Source organism: Chelonoidis abingdonii, chromosome 1 (assembly GCF_003597395.2).
Source record: "Chelonoidis abingdonii isolate Lonesome George chromosome 1, CheloAbing_2.0, whole genome shotgun sequence".
NCBI lineage: Eukaryota > Metazoa > Chordata > Testudines > Testudinidae > Chelonoidis > Chelonoidis abingdonii.
This window is the reverse complement of record NC_133769.1, coordinates 205452258-205472276: the sequence shown is the minus strand read 5'-3', so window position 1 is coordinate 205472276 and position 20019 is coordinate 205452258. Positions and strand designations below refer to the sequence as shown.

The 20019-nt window shown below is 43.2% G+C and overlaps 1 protein-coding gene across 5 annotated transcripts in view; it reads right to left on the bottom strand.

Annotated features, from left to right (window-relative positions):
- DYRK1A (dual specificity tyrosine phosphorylation regulated kinase 1A) overlaps positions 1 to 20019 on the bottom strand; it is a 146639-nt gene that overhangs the window by 54887 nt on the left and 71733 nt on the right. Inside the window, exon 1 of one of the 5 annotated variants that reach the window (XM_032797142.2) lies at positions 11115 to 11202. The exons of the other annotated variants lie outside the window; for them this stretch is intronic. The gene's annotated coding sequence lies outside the window, so the exon portion shown is untranslated. Of the gene's footprint in view, positions 1 to 11114; positions 11203 to 20019 lie in introns of those variants that run through there. 5 annotated transcript variants of the gene reach the window in all.

The window sequence follows — 20019 nt, the reverse complement described above, 5'->3', positions numbered from 1 at the left end:
GACTAGATTGAACAGGAATGAAGCTAAATGAGGCAGATAAATTTAAAACTTAAGACTTTACGGCCAGAAGGGACTATCATGATTATCTACTCTGTCCTCTTGCATAATCGCACATTAGAGAACCTCACCCACCCAACGCCTGTAAAAGATACATAACCTCTGCCTGAGTTACTGAAATCCTCAAATCTTGATTTATACACTTTAAGTTACAGAGAATCCAGCATTTACTCTAATTCAAACCAAGTGAGCAATGCCTCATACTGCAGAGGAAGGTGAAAAAACACCAGGGACTCTGCCAATCTCATCCTGACCCCAATAAGTCAATCAATTAGACCACAAGCATATGGGCGAGACCCTCCAGCTAGAAAAGTGAGAGAATTCTCTGAAGTAATTCAGAACCCTCTCCCCACTCCCATCTACTGTCCCATCTCCTACCACTGGAGATATTTGCCAACAGCAGTCACAGATGGGCCACATACATGGTAGGCAAGCACACCATCCCTTTTATAAACTTATCATGCTCAGTCTTGAAACAAGTTAGGATTTTAGCCCCACTTCCCTAACTCTACTGGAAATACCTCAAGTTATGCATCCTAGGACTGCATTAGCCTTTTTCACGGCAGCATCACATAGGCAGGTCATAGCCAGCCCATGATCAACCAGTACACCCAGGTTTCTCGCTGTCCTCTGTCGCTTCCAACTGACCTGTCCCCAGCTTATAGCAAAAATTCTTGTAGTAAGTCCGTAAGTGCTTGACCTTGCACTCTGCACTATTAAATTTCATCCAATTTCTATTATGTCAGTTTTCAGGGTCCAAATCTTTCTGTATGATATTCCAGTCCTCCTCTATATTAGCAACACCTCCCAACTTTGTGTCATCTGCAAATTTTATTAGCACACACCCACTTTGTGTGTCCAGGTCATGAAAGAAAATGTTAAATAAGATTGGTCCCATGACCAAACCTTGAGAAATTGCACTAGTAACCTCTCTCCAGCCTGATAGTTCTCCTTTCAGTATGACCCATTGCAGTCTCTCCTTTAATCAGTTCCTTACTAATCTTTCAATTCTCGTATTAATCCCAACTAATAATTTCCCATGTGGAACTGTATCAAATGCTTTATTGAAATCCATGTAGATTAGTTCTAATTGACCAAACTACATTGCCCATTCCCATAGTTTGGCTCCATTGCACTGGTGAATCTCAGGAAACTCTGAAAAAGATCTGAGCTACCATATGTGAATCACTTTAGTAACTGTGCTGGCTAGGAAAAGCACCTAATGGAAACTATCAACGCCTTCCACTCCTTAAAGGAACCACTGCAGCCTTGTTTCAGAGAATCTCCCTGAAAAACTAACTTCACCTAATCCTCAGTAATTCAATACTTGATCCAGAAGACCATTCCAACTATGACCTTTTCTTCAACCTCAGACTCTCAGGCAAAAATCTGTGAGGAAGTAGCATGTGCTAACATCCTGGACCCCTCTCAACTGGGCTTCAGACAAGGACACAGTATATGTGGTACCACTGAAAGCCCCTGTCTTCATGGTTATGGCTCTATCTCCATAATTTGCATTATTAGATAGTGGACAAGGCATAGGCAGCACAGCACATCAACTCCTCAAATCATTTCTTTTCAGGACCCATAGTGGTAACTGTAATTGCTCATCTAATCCATCATTTACCTTTTTCTGCAAAAGGTAAACGAGATCAATTAAATATAGTGAGAGTGTAAGCTCTTCTCCCAGGGCATGGCTACACTTACATTTTTGCAGCGCTGGTAGTTACAGCTGTGGTCGTACAGCTGTGTAGGGCCAGCGCTGCAGTGTGTCCACACTGACAGCAACCAGCGCTGCAGTGTGGCCACATTTGCAGCATTTGCAGCGCTGTTGGGAGTGGTGCATTGTGGGCAGCTATCCCAGCGTTCAGTGGCTGCAACATGCTTTTCAAAAAGAGGGGGATGGGTGAGTGTTGACAGGGAGCCGTCGGGGAGACAGAGAGAGTGGATTTTGGAGCAGACACTGTGTGACAGCTCCCTGCCTTTGCAATTCTGCATTTCCCCCAACCCCTCTCTCAATCACTCTAAATGTAAAAAGGCTTCAGACAGATAAAGCAGCTTCTCGACAGACTCCCTCCCCTCCGCCCTCCCCGCCGTGCCTGTTGTCTCCTCAAGCAACGCTATGAACTTCGCAAGCTTCAGCTCGCTCACGATCCATCGCTGCAGCCCCAAGAGCAGCTGTGTTTGTTTTTTAGATAAGTAGCTCCGGGGAGTACCTTCCGTTGTTGTATACAGGAATGTGGATACCTCTAATACTCGGAGGCCAATAACAGTGCTCGTGAGTGTCCACACCTGATGAGCAGCCCTGCCATCAAGCAGCGCTGGATTCGCTACACCCGTAGTGGACACGGTTCAGCCAGCGCTGCAGGAAGGGAGTTGCAGCGCTGGCTGAGCTCTGTAAGTGTGGACACCTGGTAAGTTGCAGCGCTGTAACCCCCTCACCAGCGCTGCAACTTGCAAATGTAGCCAAGCCCTGGTGACATGAGGCTTGCCAGCAAATCTCATTTATATTGAAGGAACACCAGCTCAAACACCTCTGCTGATATTAACTGTGATAATATGTCACTGGTTCAGAGAGACAGTCTCAGCTACATCCTAAACCTTTCAAGGCTTATAAATCAAAAAACAGCAGTAGTTCACTGAAAGCGAATGCTGCTGTTTTTTCTAGAAACTACCTGGGACACTTTCCTTTCTTTGAAAATATGCATCCAGTTTGACAAAGTTTGGCCTCTGTTATTTTTCTGCCTCATCACTGAGCCTGGATGATCTGATACTGTCAGTGATAAAAAAGGCTGTTTTTCATCTCCATCTTACTAGCAAACTTTGCTCTTTCCTCCCATAAGAGAACTTGATTGTGGTAATCTGAGCATGTTACCTCCAGAGTGGATTACTGTAATTTGCTGTATCTCAAATGATGTAAAAATAATGGACAGGCTCCAGCTGATACATAGAGGCCACCCACCTCTTTATAAGTTAAGACACTCTGAGTGCATCATTCCCATTCTTCTGGTCCCTCAACTCTCCCCCAGTCTTCTACTGTCAGTTCAAGGCCTTGGTCCTGATCTTTGAGGCCATTAATAGATCAGATCCTAGCTACTTTGAGGAATTCAAAAGCATCTACAAACTGCCATCCAAGATGCATTTCTCAGGGACAACAGGGATTACAATGCTCAGAGCAAAACATGCAAGTCAAAGACAAGGCAGCTTCAGTCTAGGGCAGTGTTTCCCAAACTTGGGATGCTGCTTGTGTAGGAAAAGCCTCTGGCAGGCTTGGGCCAGTTGGTTTACCTGCCACTTCTGCAGGTTCGGCCAATCGCGGCTCCCACGGGCCGTGGTTCACTGCTCCAGGCCAATGGGAGCTGCGGGAAGTGGCAGCCAGTATGTCCCTCGGCCCGCACCACTTCCAGCAGCTCCCATTGGCCTGGAGCAGCAAACCGTGGCCAATGGGAACCGTGATCGGCCGGACCTGTGGACGGGGCAGGTAAACAAACCGTCCTGTCCCGCTAGGGGCTTCCCCTACACAAGCAGCATCCCAAGCTTAGGTAACACTGGTCTAGGGGATCCAGATGTGGAATGAACTTTCAGAGAAGATGATAATGATCCAGAGCTTCACCACTTCTACGTCACCATGCATCATAACCCTTCTGATTATGCTTTTCCATCAAAACAAGAATTACATTTATAAACTACATCACCCCACAAATACAAGAAAAAAGAAAAGAAAGAGAGAAAAGAGAGAACATTAGACTCCAACAAGACCATCAGATACTTCCCTATGCCAATCTAAGTAATTTTAGAGGTCCTGAGATTTTACAGTGGACCAATATAAAAACCCTAAAACAGATTCCTCTAATTTGTTCTGGTCTGCCTTGGGATGCGTGAGGGCTATGGCCTCAGATAATTGCATCATGGTACAAGTTCTCCACACTCAATGTTTTAAATTTGCACTTAATTTAATGTCTGAGTGGCTCCAAATCTATTCCGAGGATGAACTAACTTTTCTTCTCTTCTCCAGAGAATGGTGTACTACTAAAGGTCTGTGATCAGAGAAGCCCGAGCCTTTGGGGAAATCCCTTCATCTCAACAAATCCTGCCCCATCTCTTTCCCCACTTATGGCAGCAGTACTTTAAGGGCCTGAACCAATTCTGGAAGGTGAAAACCGCTGGTGGCTGGAGCACCACAAGAAAAATATGAGTTGGGATTTCTTTATAGGTTGTGGGATAGCTTTGCCAGGTGATTGTACTTATAATTTAAATAGATGTCTATTAATGTTCTTTTTCCACACTATCTGGCCACTTACAATAGAACCTCAAGTTACAAACACGAGAATTACAACCAGTCAACCACCCACCTCACTGGGAACTAGAAGTTCGCAATCAGGTAGCAGCAGAACAAAAATAGAAACAAAAATGCAAATATAGTACAGTACTCTGTTAAATGTAAACTACTGCAAAGATAAAGGGAAAGTTAAAAGATTTGACAAGGTAAGGAAACTGTTTCTGTGCTTGTTGGTTTTAAATTAAGGTGGTTAAAAGCAGCATTTTTCTTCTGCATAATAAAGTTTCAAAGCTGTATTAAGTCATTGTTCAGTTGTAAAGTTCTGAAAGAACAAGCATAATGTTTTGTTCAGAGTTACAATTTCCATTCCCAAAGTGTTTGTAACTCTGAGGTTCTACTGTATATCTTCCCAAGGAAGATTAGAAAATTTACTTTGCACAAAGAAAACTGAAGTTCTCCTTTACATTTCTAATTCTCTTATATCATGGAGGCCTTTGGTTGCATATTTCACGCATCCAATAACTAGATCTGCACACATGTATAATATATACACTATAATCTCTACATATCCACACCATAATATACATAGTGTTTTACTTATCTATACACTGAATACATATTAAATACTCAAAAAGTAGGCCTTGTCTACACTACAGTTTTGTCAACAAAGTCAGCTTTCGTCAACAAAACAGTGAAGGTGTACACACTGAAATGCTCCTCCCGCCAATGTAACTCCTCTGCTATGACAACATAACAACATTGAAGAGAGGCATAGGGCTTATGTTGGTGTAGTTAGCGCGACACCATGTCTGTGCAGACGCTGCATTATTTACATCCGCTGTTTGCTATCATTCTTGTCAATTTCATAGCTCCATAAAGCCCAGGGCCAGCGCAAGGAAGCTTCGCACCCTAGGCGAAACTTCCACCTTGCGCCCCCTCCCGCCCCCCAGCCCTGCGGCAGCTCTCCCCCGGAGAGCCGTGCAGCACCTCCCTACCCCAACTCACCTCTGCTCCATGTCCTCCCCGAGCATGCCGCCCCCGCTCTAATTCTCCTCCCAGGCTTGTGGCGCCAAACAGCTGATTGGTGCTGCAAGCTTGGGAGGCGGGAGAAGTGGAGCAGTGACCGTGCGTTTGGGGAGGAACTGCTATAAAAAAAAAATTGGGGGCACCGCTTTTTGGCACCCCAAATCTTGGCGCCCTAGGCAACCGCCTAGTTCACCTTAATGGTAGCACCGGCCCTGAGAGAGCCTGCTCCTTGGCTCCCCAGCCAGGCTGCTGTCCTGTCTCCGCTCCAAGCCAGGCTGACACGCAGGTTCCCGGCTTCGACTACTGCCTAGGCTCCCTGTAGGGAGTCCTGCTGCCCCCAGGGTCCTGGCTCCCCACCAGGAGCACAGCAGCTGATTGGATTCCAAGTGTGTATCTCCCCGCCAGAGGCAAAAACCCCTGTGCTACTGCCCTCTACTCCTCCCAGGCAGGAGCGCGAAGCTAGTGTGGACATCTGTCACTGCAGTAATTAATGCAGTAGCTGTAAACTGACCTATGTTAGGTTGACATAAGACTGCAGTGTAGACAGAGCCATAGTTAACACAAAGTTAAGGCTGTCCACTGGCACTCATGGTTCTAAAATATGGAGAATGGCTAAACTTAAACTTTTGGAAACCAGAAAATACAAAGTTAAGGTACATGCCACCCCTGCAAAGCAACCTTAACTCTGCTCTCCAGAACAGGTAATAGCTGCTGGGGCATGGTTCTGTATAGGTGACACAAAGGTTAAACTACTAAGAGATGTGGTGGATTCTCCATCCTGTGATATCTTCAAATCATAACCGGATGCCTTAATGGAAGATGCTTTAGCCAATCAAGTTATTAGGCTCAATGCAGGAGTAACTGGGTGAAATTCTCTGGTCTGTATTAACTGGAGATCAGACTAGATGATCTGATGGTCCCTTCTGGTCTTAAAACACAAACAAAAAAATCTATTCATCTACAATAAGATGAAAAAGGACTAAGAGAACATACCATTTTTTGTGCTATGATCCACAGATTTGAATTACAGCATTTACCTGCACACATTCCAGCAGGGTTCACTGTGTTAGGTATACCTACATTGAATAGTGGAAGGATCAGTTGAGGCAGCTTGGCAGAGCTGTGCAATTTTAATTCATCCCCCTCTGATGGTCTTTAATTACATGCTCATATACTCTTTTATTCCATAGGATTCCTGCCTTTTTCATAAATTTCAAGGTCAGAAGAGACTCCTGTAATTATCTAGCCTGACCTCCTATATCACACAGTGCTTAGTGCACAGGATGGACAGCGATCACTTAACTGACAGCTATTCAACATTTCTTTTTATCCTCCTCATTCACTGGATGGCCCCATGCCTTATTTACTGCAGTCTTCATAACTTGCTCTGAATAAAGAGTTAATAATTACCTCTTTTTTTAAGCACCCTTCACCAGAGTGTCTGAGTGCCTTACAAACTATGAATTTATGTTCATACCACTCCTGTGAGGTAAGGAATCTCAATTTTACAAACGAGGAACAGAGATATAGGGATTATGGTTAAGTGTTCACTAATTGGGGTTACCAGGCCCAGATTTTTCAGAACATTCAGAATTGTGTGACAAAAGTTTTGGGAAGTGCTTAAGTATATAAAACTTTGGTTTACTGAACTCTCAAGAAAAAAACTGAAGCACTCAACAACTCAGAAAGATTTCCTACTATCAAAAGTTACGCAGACATTATGAGAATTTTAGGTGAAGTGTTCAGTTCTGTTTACAGTGAAATACTCAAAGGCTTAAGGAAAGGCAGTTCAGTTCTTCTTGTGTCACAGACTAAAGAAGAACATGGCTCTTCAGGGCCAGAAGGCACTAGTGTATAATTAACAACAATGGCAACATATTCAGATTGTCCCCTTCATAGAGCTATGATGTCAAGACACTTCTACTGATCCAGTAAACTGAATGAGAGTCTTCACAAGAGCTACTTAGTTTGATCTGTTGACAAAGTACAATGAGACTCTGTCCAATTTGTCTGAGAAACTGCAGATTACTTCAGTCAAAAATTGCACGCACATGAACTTAATTGCAGCATATGAAAGTGAACAGGTGATATTCAATAGATAAGGGGTTCTAACCAACATTTGTTTATAAAATGAAAGTGGTTAAGAAGTTCTCTCTGAAAGACAGAGGGCTAACAAGAGGTTGGCATGTAAAGAGCAATCATGAAAATATAGTTCAGTATCTGCCAGATTAAAAGGTTAGAAATAAATCCAAGATTAAACAGTACTACAGATTTACTTATTTTTCAGAAGATACTGCTGATGGTGAAGCTACATCAGTACCAGCATCCTTGCCTTTTTCAGATTTACTCTTGACAGATTTCTGCACACACACACAAAAAAAAAAAATCTGTGCACGATATGCAAAATTCTACAAATCTTATTTGTCAATAAATAAATATTGGCTCCAGCATGGCAGTGGGGAGCATAGGCCACTGGCTGCATGGATGTGGGAGACCTCCCTGAAATCTACTCCCCCCCGCCCCTCCCAGACAATGACTCGGCAGTGAGACTGAACCTGACCCAATGGAAGGGCTGGGCCTGCCCCAGAAACACCTCTGGGCCCTGCCTCTCCATGCCAGGTGCACCAGGTGTGGGCAGGCAGGCTCAACCCAGCAGGAGCCAAGAATGGAGGAACTTAGTGTGGGGTCAGAAGGTGCTGTATGAGGCAATCTGGATGAGGGCAGTTCAGCGGGGGGTACAGGTGGGTGGGTGGGATCTGGATGCACTGGGCCTCTTTTGGGAGGTTGTAGGCACAATGGGACTCTGCGCGGGGATCCAGGTGAAGGTGATTAAGGCATGGGTGGATCTGGCTCAGCAGGGAGCTCAGCAGGGTGGTCTAGGTGCTGGGTGAGTAGGGGAATGGGTGCAGCTGATTGGGGCTCACTAAGTGACTCTGGGTGCAGGGGGGGCTCTGAATGCAGGGGATGAGGCCAGGGTGGATAGAAATCAATGATTTTTTTCTTTTAAGAAAATAAAAAAAATCTGATTTTTTTTGATAAAATGTTTTTTGAGGAAAAAACCTAATCTTAATTAAACTATATCTTTGAGCTATACCGTCTCATCATGGAATAAGGATTATAAATTCTAATTCTATAATATGAGACAATATATTGTAATGTTTAAGAAAAGTTTTGTAAATACATTTCAATAGTTCATGGATTAGGGACCCAATTTTATGAGGTTCCAGGGGCTTCTGTATAGATTACTTAGGTTAATCTTTCTATCTACCCAATGGGACTCTGTATTCAGCCTAGAATAGGGCTTATCAAACTGGGGGTCGGGACCCCTCAGGGGGTCGTGAGGTTATTACCTGGGGGATCACGAGCTGTCAAGCCTCCACCACAAACCCCGCTTTGCCTCCAGCACTTATAATGGTGTTAAACATATTAAAAAGTGTTTTTAATTTATTGGGGGGGGGGGTCGCACTCAGAGGGTTGCTATATGAAAGGGGTCACCAGTACAAAAGTTTGAGAACCACTGGCCTAGAAGATACCATAAGAGATACTTAGTTTTGAAGTTCTCAAACTTTGGATTTGTATCTCCAGCAATAACGTGCTTGTTAACAGCAAAAAATGTTTTTAAATAAATAAAGAATATATAGAGGTGAGAAATAACAGACCTCAACCCCACTGTCCTTCTGCAAATTTGTGTATATGGAGTCAATATCGTACCTCTCTCTAAAAGTGCAAAGTTTCAAAAAGTTCAGTGATAGAAGATTGTTGGGAGCAGAATAGTTCTAGACAAGGAAAAGTCTGGAGATAAATGTGAGAAAGGAGGGACAGGCAGTAGAAACAAAAGTGAAACTGTTTGAGTAGCATATTCCAGAAGTCTTGAGGTCTTTCTGAGTGTAGCCTTCATTGATCTGAGATCTACCATACCATTCTCTTACTAGAAGGGAAAACCTATAAGGGCAGCAGGCCATAAAAGAGATCCAGTTTGGGAATAAGAACCATTCAGGAAATATGTTCACTGATGATATTTAAAGAAAGTCACACCCTGAACTGGTTGAAGCCACTTCACCACTTGCATTCAGAGACTGAAGTGATAATCTCACTTTTAACAGCAGTAGCTTCTTTTGATGGTGTAGAAAGAACATTTTTTCTTCCTTTGGATTAATTCAGGGTTTATCAAACATGGGTCACTGCTTGTGTAGAGAAAGCCCCTGGCGGGCCGAGCCAGTGTTTACCAGCCCCAACCGCAGGTCCAGCCAATCACAGCTCCCACTGGCTGTGGATCGCTGCTCCGGGACAATGGGGGCTGCAAGAAGCAGCGTGGGCTGAGGGACTTACTCACTGCTGCTTTCAGCAACTCCCATTGGCCCAGAGCAGAGATCCGCAGCCAGTGGGAGCCACGATCGGCCAGACCTGCGGATGGGACAGGTAAACACACCGGCCCGACCAACCAGGGGCTTTCCCTACACAAGCGGGGACCCCTATTTGAGAAACCCTGGACTAATTCATTCTAAACTGATAAATCGTTTGGGACCTGAAAAAGCAAGAAAGCTTGTTTTTCTTTTCCAGATTATGAACGAACAGGAAAATGAAGGTGAACACGGCTGAGTTAGCTGCTGAAGCCAATATTTAAAGTTTCTCATGTTGACCTGGCTGACGTTATCTATTTAATTTTTTTAAATATTTCATTTAACTATTTTAGTTAAAACAATTTTAACAAAAACCTGATTTTAAAAAATTTGCATGTTTAACTAAATTCAAAAATGCATATGCTTGTTTTGTTGAAATATTACATGTTAGCTGTGGAAAAAAAAAATCCAGAATACATAACATTGTTTTAGTTAAATAAAACAATTTAAATGTCTGTCTGGTGATGTCCTCCTCCAAATACAGCATGGCAAGAAAATCCTCCAAATATTAATAATTAACCTGTTGAATTGGAGATATTTATGAAGTCATTGGGAGGTGAACTATCTGCTTCATTTACCTTTGGTACATGAAATAACCAAACAAACAATCATTCATTTTCTGATACAGCTGTAAAACTAATCTGAAAAGTTTTCAAAATAAATCACTTAAAAAAACCTACAGTGTGTACCTTCTAAAAATGAAACCTACATCTATCTCTGAGTTCTGAAGAATATGTATTAAGGTTATAACAACCAACAAGAATGAACTTTTATGTAGAAATCTATGATTAAATTGAGTCTTCCTGACTAGTGATTAAAATCATGACTTCAATCAAATTAATCCTGAGTGAGGCTCATCGAGGTGGAGTTCTAGATGTGGGGGTGGGGTGCAGGGTGGTCTGGGTGCAGAGGTGGGGGTCCAGATGCAGGGCATAGGGCCCAATGACGTCTGGGTGCAAGGGTGCTCCGGATGCTTGGGATAAGGCTCAGAGAGGTGGGAGCTCGTGTGGGGGGAAGTGAGGCTTGGCAGGGGAGTTTGATTATGGTGGGATCTGGATGCATGGGATTGGACAGAGAGGAGGAGAATCTCCCCGTACTGTAATTCCTCCCTCCACGGCTGAGGAGCGATGGGGGCAGGAAGTGAGAGATGGGGAAGTATGCGGAGCTTCCTACAGCTGGGGGAGGTTTCTGGGGATGGGTCTGACCTGGCTGCTCCTTGCAGGGGTAGAGCAAGTCCCATCTTCCCGCACCACCATCCCCATCCCAGCAAGGACTAGCAGCGGAGCCTGGCACAGGGTAGGATCCAACAGTTGGGGTACCTCCAGCCCCACCTTCCCTCCGCAGTGATTTACCTCTCCACTGGCTCCTCCAGGCACCCTGAACAACATGCCTACACTGTTGGGAAGGAGCATGTGACTGCTCTTGCAGTTTCCCTTTGCTTCTCAGTCAGAAAATGTTTCTGTGAGAAAGCAAAGAAATCTTTGGAGACGTGAATTTTGCCCATACACAGTGGTCAGAATTCCCCCAGAAGTACAGATTCCTTCAGATCTATTATAGCTCTAATACATGTTCTGCAAGTGTACACAACTCAGTTCACTGAGCTACACAGTTTGTAATTTTTTTTTTAAACTTAATCAAAACCTCTGTATTTACTACAAACTGAACATACACACCTGCAGGAAAATGGATACATAGTATTTTATGATCAATAAAAGGTTCAAAACAACACAGAGCAACAAAGAATAAAATGTAAGTGTACTTACATATTTAGAATGTTTATAAGCTATTTTATTTGACACTGAACTTTAAGCAGTTTTTTAAAAAAAATTGTTAAAATGTAATTTCTGAGTTCCAATGCCAATTTTATGGACCCATACAAGGAATAAGATAAATTGATTATATACAGTGTTACCAAATGCATGAAGTAAACTGAAAGACAAAGATATTTTGTATCTCTTTCAGTCATATTAATCCTGTAATAGTAGGTAAAATAAAATCATGTTATTTTTAAGTTGATATATTCCTATAAATTCCATTCCACTGACCAGATACAAGCTACTAAGGAAGCACCAGATTCATATTTTGCAAGGCCTCAAACACTCTCCTCTCCAAAATATACTTCCCAATATCACGTTATCGCTTTCCAGACTCTTGACATATGTACTGACAATTTTTAAATTAATCTGCCTGTTAAAAGAAACCATTACATGTTTATATTCAAATAAAAGTTGTGCTCCCATGTCTGTTTTCTCAAATCAAGGTTTACAAAACATAATTAAATATTAAAAGTAGAAAAACTATTAGTTTAAATCCAAATATATTCCCACGCTACTCTCAACACTGCTTTATACTTTAGGGTATCCCTCTACACTAACACTTACTGAAAATGGCTGCAGACCACTGCAAAGTACCATTACTGCTATTACCAAATGGACTCTCAAATGGCTTTCTTCCAAAGAATAAACCTTTAATCATCAGAGGTTTGATGTTTTTGTCTTTGTTTTAAAAGTAGTGAGTCTCATAACCTTTTTAAAAATGGAAAATTGGGAGCAAAGATGTTTCCCAAAAATATCTGAAAAACAAAAAACAGAGATCAAATGTACTCAATTATGGCAGGAGTGCAACATCATTTGTAATTTAAGGGACTTACATGTGTTCACACCAAGACTGAAATTGGCTCTATATACTTCAAAGGGTCAAAGTTACTAGACAAATTAGTAGTTGATAAATACTACACCATTACTAGCACACAAAGGTAACCTTATTAACCTTGTAATGCATTCTCAGTTACAAATCAACATATGTGGTAACAAAAGTATGTGGAGGGGTTCAATCACTTCACTTCGACCATTTACTTGGAATTGGACTTGCCCATGGTTCTTTGCCACTCCTTCCGGTCAACGGTATGGGTATGTAGGTCTGGGAATTCCAGTCCTTTTCTCTTCAAAACAGCCTTCCTCTCATGCTCTCTTTCCTTGTTGTTGTTCTTCTATTCTTATCATATTCCCAGTCCACCTCAAATGTACACTTTTCAACCTACTCCTGAGGCCCAAGTTCATCTTCCCCCTAATTTCTTACACACACACTGTGTGTGCTCTCCACTGCCTGCCATCTTGCTCAATGTGTTATTTTCTACTACCTGCATCATCTTTTCTTCCATCTCTGTAACACCCACCATTTCCAAACCATAGAGCAGACAGGGGCAAAACACACAAAACATACTCTTTTCGTTTCAGTTTGTGACTTACTTGCCAGTCCCACAGTACTTCTGCTATCTTTTTGACGGCCACACATGCACATTAGCTTCTTTTCAGTTCCCCAGATGTCTCTCTAATGGCACTAAGTATACTTCCAAAGTACATTTCTGATTCAGCTTCTCTCCTGAAACTTCAATCAATAGCTTTTTTTTTTAAACATTCCCTACTTACATAACTTCAAATCATGATCTTCAAACATGGATGCCCACTCTGATACCATATTTACCAATTCCTCTTTGCTGTCAGCTAAAAGGGCCAGACTGTCAGCGTATGTTAGATTTCTCTGGATCTCCACAGGCTTAGTTCTCCCACTAATTAACTCTACAGCTAAGATGAAGAAAAGCTGACTCACACTACTGTGTCTCAATCCTACTGTTACCTCAAAACTCTGAAATTCCATGCAGTTACCACCTTAGCTCCTGACCTTTGATACAACTCCTCTATCATCTCCATTTCTTGAAGACCCCCACCCATCCATCTCAATACACCAAACACCAGGGCCCACAAAACCAAGATCATGTTTTTTCAAGATCAAAAAATGCTACCTAGCAGTTAAACCCTCCATTTATCTTTATTTCAAACTTACCTTATTTGCATCTACAATACTCCTTTCCCTTCCTAAAGCCATATTACTTCACTCCTATATTTTCCTCCACCTTGCACCTACCTCAACCTTGCCTCTAGAACTCTCCCAGGCACTTCAACAAGCTGTTTTAACAGGGGGATACCCCAATAGATATTTGTATCATTTGCATCACCCGTAACCTTCCAAAGAAGCACAATCAATCCTGTGCTCCATTCTTCTGTTACCCTAACTTGATTCACCAAATAATTTTTGTAGCCACTTTTCTCCTGTATTCAGACTGTCCTGTATTCAGAATGCCATGATCATATCAACAGTTCTCATCTTCACCAGCTGCTTTACCACTCTTCACCTCATTCAGTGCTTCTTCTACCTCCTTTACAGAGACTGTCAATTTTTGAGAGGCTTCACAATAACTGTTGGTGGACCTAGCACTCACAACTCTGTCTTCTCATTTAACAGTCTTTGGAAATATTTTTCTCATACTTTTAACATCACTTTAGATTTAATCACTACACAGTTCCCACCTTTCACATACAAAAATTTCTTCATATTTTGTGTTTCAATGTTCCCCTTTATTGCCCATCCAAAAACTGATTTCCTGCCATCTTCCTCCAGCTTTCTGTTTAATGCTTCCTAAGCAGCCTCCATTCTTGCCTTTACATTTGCCTTTTTAGCCTCCTTTTTTGCCTGTTTCTATGAATCGTTATCAATGGTCCGCAATCAAGCTAGAAGGGCATATTAAGTGGGTCCCGTAGTGATCTGACCTGTGTCTGATTCTATTCAATATCTTCATAAGTTATTTCGATAATGCCATATAGCAAGGATCGGCAACCTTTGGCACGCAGCCTGGTTTAGTTACCTGCCACGCCCGCAGGTTTGGCCAATCCTGGCTCCCAGTGGCTGGTTCACTGCTCCAGGCTAATGGGGGCAGTGGCAAGCAGCGGCCAGCACATCCCTCGGCCTGCGCCTCTTCCTGCTGCCCCAGGTAGCCTGGAGCAACGAACTGCAGCCAGTGGGAGCCGCAATCGGCCGAACTTGTGGATGTGGCAGATAAACAAATAGGCCCGACCCGCCAGGGTGCTTACCCTGGCAGGTCGTGTGCCAAAGGTTGCCGATCCCTAGTAGTCCTAGGGAGTGAAAGAGAGAAATGGTTTGTCGAGTGATGTATAATGTTTCTATCTGGGTAGGGCCTTTAGCAGGCAGTCGTCTAGGTATGGGAAGATCAATACTCCCGGTCTGCACAAATGCGCTGCTACCATCTCTAGGGTTTTGGTAAAAACCTGTGGAGCCACTGATAACCCCAATGGCAATACTCTGTATTGGAAGTGATCTTGTCCCACTGTGAACTGTAGGAATAGTCTGTTACCAGAATGGATGGTAATGTAAAAATATGCATCGAAGGCTGAGAACCAGTCCCCCTCTTCCAGCACAGTGATGATAGAGTTCAACGTGACCACTCTGAATCTGTGGGTACAGACAAATTTGTTGAGCTTTCTGAGACCTAGAATGGGTCTCCAACTTCCACTTTCCTTTCAAATCAGGAAATAAAATCTTCTTCCTCTGTGTTATGTTGGAACTTGTTCCACAGCCCTTAATTGTAGAAGGTTATGAACTTCTTGTCTTAATAGGTGCTTGTGAGAAGGAATCCTGAAGAGGGATGGGGAAAGGGGGCGGGTAGGTGGGATGGAGGTAAAGGGGATGGTATAACTCATTTGAATGATTTCTAAAACCCACTGGCCTGTGTGAATAGAAGCCCACATATGTTAAAAAAGCCAGAGCCAATGATCAAAGGTTTGTGATGCTCGCCCATTGGCGCTGGTGGTGGGGGGAGGTCGGTCAGACCCTCGACCAACGTTTCAAAACTGCGTCTTGTTTGGTAGTGCTTGGGACCTCGCAGCCTGAGACTGGTAGAGTGATGTCTTGGTGGTCTGTGCCTCTGTCTTTGATTGTATGCTCTCTGCTGGCGCTGTGTTTTGTTGTCACTGCTACGATTGTAAGGCTGGTATCTGCGTCTTTTGTTAGGGGGCATGTAGATACCGAAGGCCCTCAGTATCGCTTTAGACCTCATCCGTCTAATCAGAGAAGAGCTTGTCCCTGTTGAAGGGGAGGTCCTCTACTTTGTTCCCAAGTTCCCTTGGGATAGCCAATGAGGGTAACCAAGATGCTCTGCACATGATGATGGCTGTCGCCATCGTGCATGCCACTGTGTCCACCACATTGAGGGATGCCTGAAGCGCTGTTCTAGCAATACGTTGGCCCTCATTGACGAGGGCTTGGAATTGTTTTCTTTTCCATTCCAGAATTTCCAGAAGGAAATAGTTCATTTTGGTATCATTACCGTGATGGTAGCTAGCAAGTAACGCCATGTAATTGACCATGCAGAATTGAAGAATCGCTGAAGAGTTAACTTTTCACTGCAACAGGTCCAATTTCTGCCAATCCTTTTCTTGGGGCGTGGATCTGCAGGTTCCATTAAAGCATCATTTATGGGCAGTGCTATTTTTGTCATGGATGAGGTGTGTAAGATCTCGAAGAGTTTATGTTGTGTCTCTGGTACCGTTTCAAGAGGAATATTTTGTCTCTGTGCCACCTGCCTGAATAACTCTTGAAAGTGTTTGAAGTCATCTGTAATAGTGAGGGCGGGAGCATTACTGCCTCATCAGAGGAAGAAGAGAAGTTGTGACTGTGGATGTTTCATGTTCTGTGGTCTCTCCCCTGTCTTCCCCCACCTCCTCTGTCACCTCAGAGGGCTTGAGTAATGATGTAGTGGTGAACTGTATAGGTTTCCTGTGAGAAGTGGGAGGTCTGTGGACTTGAGACCTGTAGGCTGCCCATGGGTCCCATTGTGACCATTGAATGGGGAATGGCATGGGAGGGCACATCCAGGGGTTAGCGAGACGTGGAGGCATGTCCCTGGTGCTCTGTTCTCTGGATCTATAATGAGGTTACGTGCCTGATGGAGAGGAGTGTCCAAATGAAAAAAATGCCTCCTCCATGTCACCCTCATCATCTTAAAAAACGTGAAGCATTGGGGGATTCTGATTGGTTTGGTGCTGAGTAGCAGAGATCCGGGAGCAGAAGAACTTCCATATCTGATGTGTGAATAAGGGGATCAGTGCCATCATATGCAGTACCGTGTCCTTCTGCGCCGCAACCTTAATTAGAAGTTTGGCCGGTGCTATCTCTTTGTGTGTAGCCTTCTTTGGTGCTGGCCTCAGCGAGGTTCCACAGTTGGCTCCGATGAGGTCGGTGTCAGAGGAGGAGCCATCACAGGTGGTTAAGACTGCAGTACCATGCCCTTCGAAGGGGCAATCCATGCCATGGACGAGGAGGAGGAGGCGGCCACTTTATGCCTGCTACACAACTCCTTTCTCCTGCCAACAGAGGTCCCTGAGCAGATGGTGCCGGAGGTGTCTGATGTATCAAAGGTGCTCACTCTGGAGGTCAGCTACGTGGGCCGTCATCTTGACAGAGACTGTTTCTTTTTCAATGGCTCTCTGCTTGGGGAAGACATGGCCCTTTTCCTCAATTTTATGGAGGAGATGGCACTTAATTTGTTCATGGACGATGTGCCCGGGGAGTCCCCTTGTCATGGGTTGTACGGGGTCTGAGGCTGGCGTGAGGGATTTCTCCATTAAAATGAGTTTAAGGCAAAAATCCCACTCTCTCCTTGCTCCAGCTTTAAAATTGCTGCATAAGCGCACTTTTGTGGTATGTGCAACTCACCAAAGCATTGGACACATAAGCAGCAGCCATTGAGACTGGCATTTCATCCTTGCACAAAGGGCATCTTTTAAAGCCTGGAGATTCAGGCATATCTGAAGCATCCCTCGTGAAAAGTGGGGGAAAACCAAAGTGTTTTTTTTATTTGAACAGCTATCTAACTAGGTTTGACTAACACTAGCTATACTAAGAAACACACTGCTAACAAACAAGGGTAAGAACTAAGCTATCTAACTTAATCTAATCTTATTTTACGGTTTTCAGTGACACCACTAACAGACTCCATCTCAAGCCACGGATAGTTGAGAAGGAACTGAAGGGGTCAGGCCACACGCATGCTAGATGAGCCACCAGCTGCGCCACGAGACTGCTAATGCACACCTGGAACAGACACTGCTACCGAAAATCTCCGATTGACGGCACCAGGACGCACCGACACCTGAAGTGGAGCACCCACACGGACAGTACTCGAAGAAGAGTACTGGCTTATTAAGATTGGGGGGAGCAGTAGATGGGAAATATCTTGATTTTAGTATGGCTTTTTATACAGTCCTACACGACATTTCCATAAGCCAAACTAGGGAAATGTGATCTAGATGATATTACTACACAGAGCTGCACAACTGGTTAAAAGACAGTACTTGAAGAGTAGTTATCAACTGTTCCATTGTTAAATTGGGAGGGTGTGTCTAGTGGGGCCCGGGAAGAGTCAGGCCTGGGTCCAGTGCTAATCAATATTTTCTTTAATGATTTGGATAACAGAAGGGAGTGTATGCTTATAAAATCTGTGGATGACATCAATAGGGGAGGAGGGAGGTTGCTCAAATTTAGGAGATCAGGATTAAAATTCGAAACAACCTTGATAAATCAGAGAATTAGTCTGAAATTAACAAAATGAAATTCAATAAAGTTCAAAGTACTAAACTTAGGACAGAAAAAAAATCAAATATACAGCTACAAAACAGGGAATAACTAGCTAGTCAGTAACACTGCTGGAACTGATGTGAGGGTTATAGTGGATCACAAATTAAATACAAGTCAGTGTGATGCAGTTGTAAAAATGGCCAGTCTCATTCTTAAGGGCATTAAGCGGAGTGTCATATGTAACAGCACAGCTGAGGCCTCAGCTGGAGAACTGTATGCAGTTCTGGGTGCCGCTCTTTAGGAAAGAGGTGGACAAACTGGAGATAGTTCAGAGGAGAGCAACAGAAAGATAACAGGTTGAAAAAACCTGACCTATGAGGACAAGTTAAAAATCTGGGCATATTTAGTCTTCAAAAAAGACAATAGAGGGGACCTTCAAATATATTAAGGGTTGTTATAAAGAGGATGGTGATCAGCTGCTTTTCACACCCACTGAAGGTTGGACAAATAGTAATGGGCTTAATCTGCATCAAGAAAGATTTAGTTAGATACCAGAAAAAAAACTTTCTAACTATGAGGGTAGTCAAGTTCTACAATAGGCTTCCAAGGAAGGCTGTGGAATACCCGTCATTGGAGGCTTTTAAGAACAAGTTGGACAAAACACCTGCCAGAGATTGTCTAGGTTTACTGGATCATGCCTCAATGCAGGAAGCTGGACTTGATCTCTCAAGGTCATTTCCAGCCATACATTTCTCTGAGTCTTTAGGAATGTGGACAAAAAAGAGAAAGAAGGCTAAAGGAGGTAAGTTGGTCTATGAACAGGCAAGAAAGCAGCAACGGGAACAGACAAGAAGGAAAAAGATGTATACATCAGTTAAAGGTGAAAACTGTTTAAGATCTATGTCCCCAACGTTCCTAAGCAGAACCAATAATAATACTAATACCTAGCTCTTACAGAATACTTTTCATCAGTGCACCAAACAGGAAAATGCTTTACAAAGGTGGCAAGTATTATTCATCCCAGTTTAGAGATGGAGAAACCAAGGCACCCAGACATATGACTTGTCCCAGGTCACACAGTCAGCCAGCAGACAACCTGGGAATAGAACCCAGATCTCTTCAGTCTCAATCCAGTGCTTTGCACATCAGGCCACACTGCCTAGGTAGCATGCATGGAAAGAGTGCTACCCTCTCAAACACATTTATACGAGAAAATCAATGACATCCGAACTCACTGTGCTTACAAGACAGTGAGCACTCTGGATATACATTCTACTGATACACAATCTAGATATTTTTTGTGAAAGCAAGTGGATACTATATTATAGGTAGTACAGATATTAATTTGGCATCATTAATGTTCCCAGACAAAGTCATGCTTGTATCAGTCTTGTTACTTTGATATCAAACCCTATTAAAATCTAAAACCCCAGCCCTCCTCCTTGAATAAAACCCATCTACATCACACTATTTCCTCTTTAAAATCTATAAAGTATTCCATTGAAGGCAAGCATTTTAAGTATCAACCTAATATTAAAGATTATATAGAGCAGTTTTAGATATTTAACAGCAATTAAATCCTTATTTCCACTTCTATACTAAAATCTGTGTCTGCCTGCAGTGAGTGGGAACTGCTGCAGATCATTAAATACTCATTTATCAATGTCTCTCACCAGGCAACACAATGCAGCAGAACAGCACACAGAAACCAGTGTGAACCCCAGCAACAGCAGCTAATTAGCATAGCCTACCACTAAAACGACACCATATGATTGGAAGACTTAAGTCAGTGAGCTGGCCAATCAAACCAGGTTATGCAAATAGCAT